The sequence below is a fragment of the Scleropages formosus genome, chromosome 20 (assembly GCF_900964775.1).
Source record: "Scleropages formosus chromosome 20, fSclFor1.1, whole genome shotgun sequence".
Classification (NCBI taxonomy): domain Eukaryota; kingdom Metazoa; phylum Chordata; class Actinopteri; order Osteoglossiformes; family Osteoglossidae; genus Scleropages; species Scleropages formosus.
In genome coordinates, this window is record NC_041825.1 from 5,546,002 (window position 1) to 5,556,395 (window position 10,394).

Below are 10,394 nucleotides of genomic sequence, written 5' to 3' on the forward strand. Positions count from 1 at the left end.
GTGGGTCCAGAGGGGTTGTGGCCCGTGTTTGTTCGTGACCCCCCCGCCATAGCGGCCAGCGGTGGACCGTGGCAGGGCAGCCTGGGGGGTAACACCACACTCACGGCCGCCGTACGATCAACTGACAAAGGGCAGTAGATTTGGAGGGAAAGCAAAGCACACTGATGAAATCCTGCCCCTCACCCCTTCTCCTGAGTGTGTGTCACTGGACCCCTCGGTTTACCCCCCACCCCTAGGACTGACAACACAGACAGGGTGGGGGTTAGGGTTCAACTCTGGGCAAAAGCCTCCAGCTATAAGAGACTAACAAATTCATACATTCATCTCACACATCCTTCTATAAAAAATGATAAAAAATGTTATAGCTTTTTACAGCTTTCGCCACGAACGATAATTACTGAAACCATTAAAATAAACCAATAATCTCAAGGGTGCAACAGCTGCGTCCCTCCTGGGGCTGAAACCTGCCGGTACTAAGCGCTGCACCTTGATCGTAGAGCAAAGTCAGCTGTTTGGCCAGGAGTGCAGCCCCCTACCCCCCACAGAGGAGGTTCGGGATGCTCGGGTTGGAGAGAAGCGAGGAGACGGTCAGCGGCGGACTTCGCAAAGTTTCTTTTCTTTGCTCGGCTTCGCGTGCCGCTGCTCCCCGCGCTGGCGGGAGTTCATCGGCTCACAATGACGTCCATTCGCGGCGTCGGCTCCGAGGCGTCCCCACGCGTCCGAGTGGAGCTTCCCCGGTGGAGCAGTGCGGCCCTCCTGCTTCGGCGGTCACCTGTGGCTCTGGAGGCGCGAATCGATATGGACGCTTCTTAGAAGATGCTTTAAAAATCCAGCTGCATTAAGCATTCGTAAAGCATTTATCAAACACATAACATGCAAAAAAAAACCTGAAAAATAAACACAATCATATACAGCACAATAACCTTGAGAATAACCATGTAAACAATAATATTGATCTCCGTCCTCTCAGTAGATTGAAAGACGCTTGAAATGTCGAACTGAAAATCTCTCTTCCCAAAGACAGTGTACAAAACCACAGGCCATCAGATATTACTTATCATAGTGTGTGAGCGACACAGAGAGAGTGTGTGTTCCACTGATGTATGCATGAGTGACCCAGTGTAAGTAGTGTATCTAACAGTGGAAGTCTTTGGGTGCTCTGGTTTCCTCCCACATTTAAAAGACATGCTGTTCAGGTTCACTCATAGTGTGTGATTCACAAAGAGAGTGTGCTCCACTGATGTATGGATGTGTGACCCAGTGTAAGAAGTGTATCTAGCAGTGTAAGTCACCCTGGTGAATGAGGTGTGTGGGCTTATAACACTACATAGAGTTCATTGGAAGTTACTTTGGAGAAAAGTGCCTGACAAATGTAAGTGTACAGTATGTAATAGCTATGGAAGAGGTGAATGAGTGCAGGTACCCAGCCATACACTGTTACATGGTAATTAATGAAGGGAAGCTGTGTTACTATAACTGATGTTTAATATTGAAGTTACTGTATCCATTTCAATGACGTTTGATGATATTTTAGAACAAATGGATGTTAATTTTGGGTCTCCAGAACCCATTAAAATATGTTACCATTGAAACTAATGGCAGTTAATTTCGGTGAGAGCAGCTGAACAATGGGACAATAAATGCGCGCGCTCACGGCCGACACCGAACCCAAAACAAACACTGAAACGGATTCCTTTTGGACAGGAGAGGGACTTCCGACAAGTTCTCAGACACCGTTACCTGATTTATAGGAGAACGAAAACTGTGTCCAGACAAAATGACAGCGAAAACAAGGCAATGTTTAGCGTTTAGACATCTGGAGGGGTCGGAGACATTGGTATCTGACACCGGCTTTTAGAGCCGCTGCCTCCCCCCCCATTTCCTTTATTTTTTGTTTGGAAAAGTTGTTTAAATGCTCATCTCACACACACACACAAACACACACACACAGTCTGAAACCGCTTGTCCTGAGACGAGCCAGAGCCTAACCCAGCAACACAGGGCACAAGACCAGAGGGGTGGGGACACACCCAGGACAGGACGCCACTCCATCACAAGGCACCCCAAGCAGGACTCGAATCCCAGACCCACCGGAAAGCAGGGACAGACCCAACCCAGCATGCCACCATGGCCTCCTTTGCTTTCAGTACTTCGTTTTTAATATTAATTTTAGAGTTTTGTGTGGTGTTTGGGTATCTGGGTTAAGTGTGAATAGTTTGGTGTTTTTTTTTTTATATGTCATGGTAACTCATAAACAAACATGATAAAGATTCACAGAAAAGTAAAGTTGATGTGATTTGGACAAAGTTTTTACTGGGCCTGTTGCTGCTTTTATGTATTTTGTGATTGTTGCATTTTATTATAATTTACATTTATTCATTTAACTGACACTTTTCTCCAAAGCGACTTCCAATGAACTTTATGTAGTGTTATCAATCCACACACCTTATTCACCATGGTGACTTACACTGCTAGATATAGTACTTACACTGGGTCACTTGTCCATACATCAGTGGAACACTCCCTCTCTCTCTGTCACTCACACACTATGGGGGAACCTGAACAGCATGTCTTTGGACTGTGGGAGGAAACCAGAGCACCCAGAGGAAACCCACACAAACACAAGGAGAACATGCAAACTCCACACAGACTGAGTGGGGATTGGATTGAACCCACATCATCCTGCATCACCAACATAATGTGAGACAGCAGCACTACTCGCTGTGCCAACATCCTGCCCACATGGTGCACCCTTAACAGAGAGTGAAACAAACAACACATACAAACACAGCGTGTACCGATTCAACATCTAATGCAAAAAACGGAAGAGCAAAGAGAGAAAAAAATCGATGAAAATGAATTGAAACTCACCGGAACAAGCTGACATGGTTTGGACAGTGCAAACAGGGATCACGATCGCTGAGATTATAGCCGCTGAAAGCAACACGAAGGTCTAACGGAGGCTGGGAACTTAACGCAACGTGACCCAAACTATAACTGCGCGGAAGAACCCATTTTAGCTCTGGTCTCACGCCACTCAGCTATGGGGTAAAATCCCAGTTCGGTCCTGGTAAGCGCCAAAAAAAATGCCTCCTAAACTGACGTATGTGCGTTAAATAAAACCGCTGAAATGATATGAATAATTCATGCCCGCTGCAACTGCTGAAAAATAGATCACCGTAAGAGGTTGGCGATCCTCTGGAGATCATTGCAATACGGTATATAGAGGACAAGGAACACGGTTATGTAACATTCATATACTTAGTGTCGGACTCTCACGCTCACTTTATTAGACGAAACCATGTGGAACGGCCGGCGTACGTACCTACGGTGCTAGCGGGACAGCAGGTAGAGGAGCGGTTAGAGCCGCTTCCTTTGTACCCGAGGGTGCGGGTTTGAATCTCACCCCTCTTCAATTACTCCAGTGAAAATTACCCAGCTGTAGAAATGGGGAAATAAATGCTAGTGACTCTGGAGAAAAGCGTCGGCTTTCCTGGGAACGTCGGCGCTCCGTGGCCCTTCGTGCTCCCCGTTTCGGGTGAAGGCGGACGATCGGCGAGATGCTTCAGAAAACACGCGAGCGCTTTTACTCCAAGTTGGGTCCTCTCCCCCTAGGAATCACCCTCAAAGAACGTCTCGAGCCCTCCAAGGCCACACCGAAATGATGTCTTGTAAATATTGCATTTTCATGGCTTTTTAAAGACTTTATTTATGGGCTAATATCTGCTCCCCTGGACATCTTGTTTTTATTGTTCCCCAAGGCTGCCGCATTTACATCACAAACATCTCAACCTCGGTAACCTCGTTCTTCTCGGCTCGTTCCAGCGGCCCGTTCGCTGAGCCTGGATGCGCGCGTAGGGCCCGGCAGCACAAAGTCAGGATTGTTATCCGAGTGCGTACTCGGCGGAAGGTCGCGGGGTCAAACGCGGCGTTCTTTCAGCCGGCGACATCCTCCTCTCCCTCTTCTTCCGCACCTCCGCGAGGACGAGGCCCCCTCTTCCAGCGAGAGTCGCCCCGAAGGGCCCGGGGACCGGAGGACAGAGCGTTTTTTGTCTGGTCCCTGCCTCGGCTAAGTTATGCTGCTTCGGGGTCGGGAACAAAACAGGAACCGGGCAACTAGATGAAGCGGCGAGATAAATATTTATGGTGTTTAGGATGCCCGTCTGAATTCTAAATGTGCTGCTTGGCAAAATGAGCGGCTTCGGGCTTTGACAAACGGGACAACCGGGACCCGGGAGGGTGGCTTCGCGTACTTGGCGTCGTCGCTCCTCGTGGCTTCCGGCATTTTGTTCCTTGGCTAATTCTGCATTTTTTTTTTCTGGAAAAATTGTTGCGGAGTGGCATTCGACCCCAGTCCCGCAACCTTTGGGGAGCACCTGTTAGGGCTGCCCTTAGTGAAACCGTGTCCTGAACGCAGCTTAGATGCTTCAAGGTGCATTTGGAACGGGGGAGGGGGAATGGGGGGGGCGGTTGCGAGGATCTGGCTCATTTGCGGCTCGGGCGCGGGGGATTGCGGGGGTCCCCTGAGGGCTAATTGGAAGCGACAAAGGAATCTTAGTGACAACAGGTGTGGCAGAATCAAAGCTCTTTACCAAGCGGACCTGGACGTCTGCAGGTACTGGAGAGGGCCTTGTCCCTCGGACCCTGGAGGCAGAGCCCTCACGCACCACGCATCCATTTAAGCTTTGGCAACGTCCTCCAGGACCTGAAATGATCGCGTGTCACCATTCAAGTGTGCTTGTTTGTGGGGGGGGGGCTGGGCGACGTCTTGTTGCTTGCTAATAATTACAAATATCTGAAAAAGTAAAGGAGAGTTTGAGGCCCCTGCACTTTTGCAGGGGGGCCAGATGACATCACAGAGTGGAAATAATAATTAATTATGTATTATTATTTGTCATTGTCAATGACAACAAAGTATCTTATCTTATCTTATTATCTTATCTTATCATATCTTATCTTGTCTTAAATCAAAGACACAGAATTCTAATGTTTCAATTTTCACAAACTCAGCGTTAAAGGAACAGGGCAGATTTCTTGCTGGTGCTGCTTGCGGGGGGATCTCACACACACACACACACACACACACACACACACACACACACACAGAGTCTGAAACCGCTTGTCCCGAGCAGGGTCGCTGCAAACTGGAAACAAACCCGGCAACACAGGGCGCAAGGCCGGAGGGGGAGGGGACACACCCAGGACGGGACGCCAGTCCATTGCAAGGCACCCCAAGTGGGACTCGAACCCCAGACCCACGGGACCCAACCAAACCCGCTGTGCCACCGCACCCCCCACTGTAAGATTATAATATGGTATTAAAGTATCATAATAAATAAATAACAAATACTAGAAATGAATGTTTCTGGGGGGGTAAAGGATGCTCACTACCTGTATGGATTTCCATACGGACCACAGAGCTCAACAGAAACATTGCAGCAATGCAGTTTTAATAAATACATAAAAGGATTGAATCAAACTGTCCAGGAGAACAACGTGACCTCTGAGCAGCGTCAGAAAGGCTAAGTTTGCAAATAAAGCATCCGCGATATTCCGTGAAGAGCGAACACAAAGCGCTTCGGCTCGGAACCTGTTTTTTAACACAGTTTGACACAGGCCAACGTAAACCAACATAAACTGGGGAAAATGAGTTCCAAACAACCAGTTAATTGATCCGACTGCACCTACCGCACCTGGACGTGGAGAGATGCGCGGCTTTCGGGGAAAGACACGTAATTTTGACCACAAAGAGTCACATAGCAGCCGCTCACCTGTTCTGAAGTGGGCTTTAACTCGTGACGAAAGGTCCTCGTTTCCTTGTTTCATTTTCAAGCATAATGTACGTATTGTTGAGGATGTTAAAATACTTTGCAGGTCTGCTTTGATTGGACCTATTTGCTTAGTTGTGCAAAGAAATGTGAAAGGAGCAGCCCTTCATTGTCACAATTGTTTGCTGGCGCTCAATGCACGGTCAACGTGGAAACATTCGGAGGGATTTGGGCGAGGGGGGGCTATCGTCGGCATGCGTCCTTTGTTCGCGCGTCACATTGTCCTGGGGCTCAGCGAATGTTTGTGTGTGTGTGTGTGTGTGTGTGTGTGTGTGCGTGTGCGCATGGACTAATCATGTTTAATTCAGGCTAAGGTGACCTCTGCTGTGACTGCGGTCATGGCAGTCAATAGCACAAAGCGCTGTGAAATTAATGGAGAGGGCAGCGGGGCCACCCCTGGGGGCTGGGGGATGGGGCCTGGGGGGGGTGGGGTTGGAGAAGGGTGGGGGTGGAGGCACAAGGTGGTAGGGAACGGCAGGCAAGTCAATGGGGGCGTACAGAACTCTTGCTTTTGGGGTTCTGGTCTTCATGCGCTGAAGAAAATGTGGTCCGGCTGCTGGAACCGAGCAAACCTTTGAAAATTTGGAAGCCGTTTGAATGGATCGTGTGATACGGGGCCTTTTCTCGTTTCTAAAGTGTAACCAGAAAAGCGAGTTCTGTTTTCATTACGTTTTTTCCGAATCAAAATTTGACTTATTCCAACCGCTAGTCGTATTTCTTACTGTGTATTATTATTGAATCTCAGTAATTCACTCATCCATGTAAAGATGAGTGACCCATTGTTAGCTGTGTATCTAGCAGTGTAAATCACCACGGTGAATAAGGTGTGTGGGCTGACAACACTACATAGAGTTCATTGGAAGTCGCTTTGGAGAAAAGCATCCGCTAAATAAATAAATGTAAATTAAATCTATCTGACAGTGCTCTCCATAGCACCTCACAGCATTAAGCAAACCCTTCAGTTATTTACCCATTCATATAACTGGGGGGTTTTTCAGTGCTGTGGTATTTTAGGGTAAATACGTTTCTCAAGGGTCCAACAGCAGGCAGCAGGTAAAACTTCAAACCTCCAGCTTCCAGGTTCAAAGGCAACAGCTTTAACCACCACGCCATGATGTGTCCTGGACCACAGCGCTCTCCCTAAGGGAGGGCTATAAAAAAAATGCTGATTAAAAAATCAGCGACTGTGATGAGGAGTCACAGTCGTAATTTTCGAAGCGCATATTTTAACACAGCTGCTTGCACGTGTTTGCTAGTAAAACGGCGCCATCCATGACGCAGGCTTTGACGACGACTGCGCGCACGTATCTCTGCTCTTTGTTGTGAAATACACTTTTCTTTGTCCCGAATTGTACGTCGCTTTGGAGAAAAGCGTCCGCCAAATGCATAAACGTGAAACGTACGTAGAGGACCAATTCAAAACTCTCGCTCTGCTCCAGAGAGGAAGAGAGTCCCTCAAATCTGTACCGGCCATCGTCAGCAAAGGGCTGCGGAGCAAAACCTCCAGCAGAAACACCACGGTAGACGACCTTACAAAGAGCTCTTCTTACCGCGCAAATCCCGCCACATCAAACGGATCCAGAGTAGACGGAAATGGGCTCCCTTACGGGCTCTCCCGTTGACTGGGCTAATTGCGCAAAACAAAAGGCCTTTCAGGGTGGAACGAAATCCCCTAAATGTCGCCTTTCTGTTTAGGTAAAGAGTGGAAGGAGCCTTTAAAGAGGAATTGGTTTATAACAAGAGTCCCGTGTAGGAAAACCACAAATCACACGCCGCCATCGCCGCGCCACCGCCAGCTTCCCGTGTTTTGTTTTCACGCCCTTTCTGGCCTTCGGCGAAGCTCGCGGTAGCACAACGACGGTACCGCGGTACGGTGCGCTCAACACGGCCCACGCGGGCTCCTCTCTACCGCTATGGAGTGCGTCCGCACGAGCCCCGGTGACTGCGCTTTGGAAACACTACTTAGATTTCATACGTCAACTGTTGTCCTTTTCCCGTGAGAGACGAGAAGCTAAAGTAGCGCTAAAAGCTAAAATTTTATCCGTCTTTTTATTTATTTGTTTGCATGTTTGTTTGTTTACTGTGATAGATTAGCACCCATGCAGGGTGTATCCAACACTCATCCAGCTAATCATCCATCTATCTATGGTATAATATACAGTATATAGTCCATTCACAGAAGTCCAACGCCGGAACAACGGGTTTTGGGAACAACAGACACGAGCGAAAAATTGTGTTTTTCATAAAACGCTAAAAAATTAATGACAGAATGTAAACCTTATGAAAAACAGATGTGTGTATGTATGTGTGTGTGTGTGGTTTTTCACTATTTACATCACGCATCTTGTGATGCACCTGGACATATCACCAGTGACGTAGTCTGGGGTCAAGGGGTGTTTTGGGACTTTCAGCATCAGACAACATCAGATGTGGTGCTTTACTAGAAATACATCAAAACAATATCAAGCTTGTGTTACTCTATGCAATAAGTACATCAATACTGTAAATGCTGAGATTTTTTTTTTTTAAATCCTTGCTCGCTCTTTATCTGCGCGATGACTGTGCGCGGCAAATCATAGGGTTAGGGTTAAAGAAGCCAAAACAGTGCTTACAAGAGAAATGTTTATTCATTATTATATTTGGGAAATATTTTCTACATTTCATATACCGGCACACGTGCGGTTTCTCAGAGGCCGGCGCAGCCAGCGCCATACAAAGCGCATGGGAAAGTAAACAAGTTAATTGCAGTGAAACCGTGGGAAGGTGGGGAGGTTCAGGTTCGTCCGCGGTGCCAGATCCCGACGAGTCGGTGGGACCGGAGAGCAGAGACCTTTCCCATCAGTCCTCAGGTGATGCTGGGTGCACTTTGTCAGCCCATGCGTGCCACTTGTGGGAAGTAGCAGGTCAGGGGCTCCTGCGCAAAGTGCTCTGTTTGTGCTCGGAGCCCCTGTGAGATCCCTGTGAAAAGCGACACCACCTCTCTCGTTGCACTTTCTCACATGTGTCATTATGCCCTAATGGGAATTCACAGCTACCGGGGCCCATCCCAGTAAACAGCGCAGAGCAGATTGCAAACACAGCTGGGAAGTGACCTGCACCCGCTGAGGATTGTCGCTTCTCGCCCAAAGCAGAACTTTCCCGTTGGTGCCAATTTTTCAAGCTGCTCGAGCGGCAATTTCCCTATTACGGACGACAGTACAATTGCTGTATTATTTTACACACAATCTCTGCATGAATACATCGCTGCCAGAGTCACATGTGGGGTAAAGTAAAAATTCCACTTGTGTTTGTTTTTTCCCCCCAAATTGTGGCTATGTAATAACTTCCAGTTGGTAGGGACTAATACGCCTATTAGGGGTTTCCGCCAACAACGCTGAGATTTAAGCCAATTTCTTTCATTCATTTAACCTGCAAAAACCATGTCCGTAATGCTTCTGGTCAAAGGAGCTTCTCTCCGAGGTTGAAGGTGCAAGGACATGCGGGTTGCTGACATCCATGCCCTTTATTTACATTATTCATTTAGCTGATTCTTTTTCCCTAAACTTACAATGTTAATCCGCCAGCAATTATTTACCCTGTTGTGCAGCTCAATAACATAAGTGGAGCAATTTAGGGTAAGAACCTTGCTTAACGGTACTATAGCTGGAAGTGGGATTTGAACCTGGAGTTCGACCAGGGTTAGGGTTTCACTGATTGGGTGATGTCTCATAAGGAAACTTGATTTCCAGTTTGAACGGCTTGCAAGCTAATTAAAAACTCCCATGTTTTGGATCTTTCACTTTTTATACGCAACAATATGTAATAAAATTTCAGTTGTACCCTTTTCACCTGTTTTAATCATTTCTTCTTGGGGATTGTGCTGTGTAATTATAGGTGACCTGCGTGAACTATTATGGTTTTCATTGCTTTCACTAATATTTATTGCCCCCACCTTGCATTTAATATAAAAGTTATTAAAATATCAGCATAATGTGCAATTAAATATATGATATAATTAATAAAAAGTTCAATTTTGAACCTAAATGTGCTTGGAAATGTCGTTTGCATGATCCATTTGTTTCAATATTCAGCATTCTCAGTGTGTTTGCTTTCTATGCCTTGTAATTTATGACAACCAGCTGTTTGCGAGGCCATCTAACCAGCCAAAAAAATACTAACTTGTATTTTTGGGGTCATTCTTCTCTAAATGTATTTCCGTCAATTATATCCGTAGTCTGTTGTCGATTTATTGCTTTTTCTATGGCAGCATCCTGTAAAAAAAAAAAGCCGAAACGGTTCAGTCACAGCGGCGGCAATTTGTCCGCTCCGACTGCTCACTTCATCCTCAACTGGCCAAAAAGTGCTCGTCGGCGGTGCTCGTCGGCGATGCTCTGCGGAGAACGAGGACGATCACCATTTCGCCGTACCAACCCAATCTGGAAAAAATCAAGAACTGAGTTACAAGTAGTCAGAGCGGATTAGAAATACTCGTCTTAGAACTAGTCTTGGTCTCTATACCACTGAGGTCCAATGTCCCACAGTCCCTCCTGTCACATCTGTCACATCTCTCCTAAGCAATAAACATCT